Source organism: Manacus vitellinus, unplaced genomic scaffold (assembly GCF_001715985.3).
Source record: "Manacus vitellinus isolate BGI_N305 unplaced genomic scaffold, ASM171598v3 scaffold_27_pilon, whole genome shotgun sequence".
In the NCBI taxonomy this organism is placed as follows: Eukaryota; Metazoa; Chordata; class Aves; order Passeriformes; family Pipridae; genus Manacus; species Manacus vitellinus.
This window is the reverse complement of record NW_021940039.1, coordinates 10,909,225-10,912,286: the sequence shown is the minus strand read 5'-3', so window position 1 is coordinate 10,912,286 and position 3,062 is coordinate 10,909,225.

Genomic DNA, 3,062 nt, shown 5'->3' with positions numbered 1-3,062 from the left:
CTGCAAAATGCTGTAAGAGCTGCTTGCAGGGGAGCTGGGCAGCACAGGGGGGACGTGGCACTGTGCCCCCATGTCAAACACCACGCCCTGCTGACAGGGCTGGTGTTAGTTTGGGGCTGATGGTCCTGCCGGGCTTGGGCAGCAGGAAACATCCCCGTTCCTGGGCAGCGTCGCAGCGAGGCTGAGGGATGTGTTCATCTGTTTGATCTTCTTTGGTTTTGATGAGCCCCTTCCTTAGTTTATTAATTAGCTGGTGGTTGGGAGTTGTGGGAGTGTCCAAAGGCACCGCTGGTCCCCAGGGCCACTCAGTGAGTGTCCCCTCCTGACTCAGAGCTTTGCTGCTCATCCTGCTCCTTTTGGTGTCCCCCACCAGCTGCAGCTCCTGTTCCTCAGCCCTGGCAGCAGACACTGTACCCCGCCAGCCCCAGCTGTGCTCTCCTCCCACCTCCATGGCCCCCACCCGGCCCTCCCCCTCCCCAGCACCACGGCAGTGCCCCTGAGGCTGCTCTGACACAGCTCTTGTGATGGCAGGGGATGGGACACCCGTGGCCTGTGCACTCGGGTGACTGGGCACATTGTGGGCACAACCACGGCACGGGGACACTGAGTGTGGGTGAACTCACACTGGTGTGAGGTGGAGGTGACAAGGAGCAGTTGGGCACCTCCTCCCAGGTGACATGTCCTTGGCCCAGGTAAGCAAATGGCTCTCAGTGGAGTGACCTGAGCACTTGAGGCCATTACGGCTCAGCCTTGGTGACACTGAGCCCTGGGAAACCACATCACAAGGGGAAGGAGGAGGAGCTCCTGAGAGGCAGGTCCCTAAACCTAGGGCCCAGTGCCACCTCAGGGTGTGCAAGTATCACAGAATCACAGAGTATTCTGAGTTGGAAGGGACCACGAGGATCATCCAGTCCAGCTCCTGGCCCTGCACAGACACCCCAACAATCCCACCCCGTCCCTCAGGGCATTGTCCAAACCCTCCTGGAGCTCTGGCAGCCTTGGGGCTGTGCCCACTGCCCTGGGGAGCCTGGTCAGTGCCCAACCACCCTCTGGGGGAAGAACCTTTTCCTGAGATCCAACCTGAGCCTGCCCTGACACAGCTCCAGGCCATTCCCTGGATCCTATCCCCTGGTCACAGAGAGCAGAGATCGGAGGTGCCCCTGCACTGCCCCTTGTGAGGAAGCTGCAAACCCCAATGAGTTTCCCCTCAGTCTGAAGTTCAGCCCCTTCTTGAGGCTGAACAAGCCAATTGATCTCAGATGCTCCTTGTATGGCCCCTCAAGGCCCTTCCCCATCCTCATGTCCCTCCTTTGGACACTCTAACAGCTTGACATCTTTCTCATATTACAGTGCCCAAACTGCCCCCCAGCACTCGAGGTGAGGCTGCCCCAGACCAGAGCAGAGCAGGACAATCCCCTCCCTCAACCAAGGGAGGACTGAGCAAAGGGGGGGTGGTGCTCCTGTCCTGTATTCACCCATGCCCTGGAGCCAGCCCAGGATGGGCCATCTGGAGTCACCAGGGACATGGAGCCAGGTGCTACCTGAATAGAGGCTAGTGGGAGCAGGTCACACTGAGCATCTAATCCCCAGTATGGACCAGTCTGGGCTAAATATGTGTCAGTTTATGGATCCTGCTGGTTGTCCCACTGCCGTTCCACAACAGCCAGGACGAGCGGGCAGCAGCACCAAGGGACAGCCTCTGTCACTGATGGGAACCTCCTCAGTTCCCACCCCCTTTCCAGAGAGAAGAGCAGCAGCCACTGGTCCCGTTGTCATCAGAGGATCTCTTGGGGAGATCAGCCCGACCAAGACATCCCTGGTGCCCCTCGGGCCTCTGAGCTGACAGAGCAGTGACACAGCTGTTTATAGGGCAGTTCCTGTCCCTGACCCCACCTGCACAGACCCCAGGGCAGAGGGGAGACTGGGGGGGTAGAGCCAGAGCTGGGCCAGGGAGGCTTCCCCTCCAGCCCTGGCTGCCAGGAGATGTTCTGTCAGAGGGAACATCAGCAGAAAACACAGGTCTGTGACACACGAGGTGGGAAGGAGCACAGGCTGCTGGGCTGAGGGTGAGGAGCTCATCAGCCATTCCCAACACCCTTGTGGTGGGAGCTGGACACCAGGGGTGCCAGGGTGTCCCTGGCACTGGGACCTCCCTGTGACACTGGTATCTGACACCTTGATCCACACTTCCACATGGAATACTGAACTCCTGCTCTCTGGGGTCTGAGCACAGTCTTTCACAGCAAAGTCAGGGTTCAGTGACATCCCTCTTCACAACTGGCATCAGCAGTGCATGGTCCTGCCCTTTGCCCTGCCCTCCCCGGCCTCCTACTTCCAGATGTAGGGAACGGAAGCGAAATACAAAAAACATCTGCTAAAAGCCACACGTATCAGTGTTCTCCAGCTCACAGCACAGCCCCACAAAACTCTGAGAGAGCTCTGACGGGATGAAGTGCTCAGGGAAGTGAGGGGACAGATGGGAATCAATGAGCTTTGCTGTAGGGCAGGGCAGAGGTCTGGGGGGTATGAAGGGATCTGCAGCACCCACCCACCCTCCAGGCAATTCCTGCTCTCAAAGCGGCAGTTTTAGGCACAACTGCTTTCTATGGAAAAAGTTTTAAATGAACCCCAATCCTTCAACGCACTTTTATTTTACAATAAAATAACTGGCACACCCAGCAGCGCTCGCAGGGCAGGACAACACGGGGGTTGGGAGGGCTGAAACAGGAACGCGGCACAACGGGAGCTTTTGGGGGAATGTGGTGCTCTGTGGCACGGCAGCGAGATGGGGCACCGACCAGCCTGTCACAGCCTGTCACAGCCTGTCGCCGCCCTCTGCACAGGGATAACGCCGAGGGGAGCCTGAGGCCCGGGCCCGTCCCCCCGTCCCCGCGGGGACCCTCAGTTCACACGGCAGGCCCGGATCATGAGCAGCTGGAGCAGGATGAAAACGGGCGACATGATGAGCCCGTACCAGAGCTCCCGCGTGTGCTCCACCAGCTTCTGGCACAGCAGCATCTCGAACACGAACTTGAGGCTGAGGATGGTGAGGATCCAGAAGA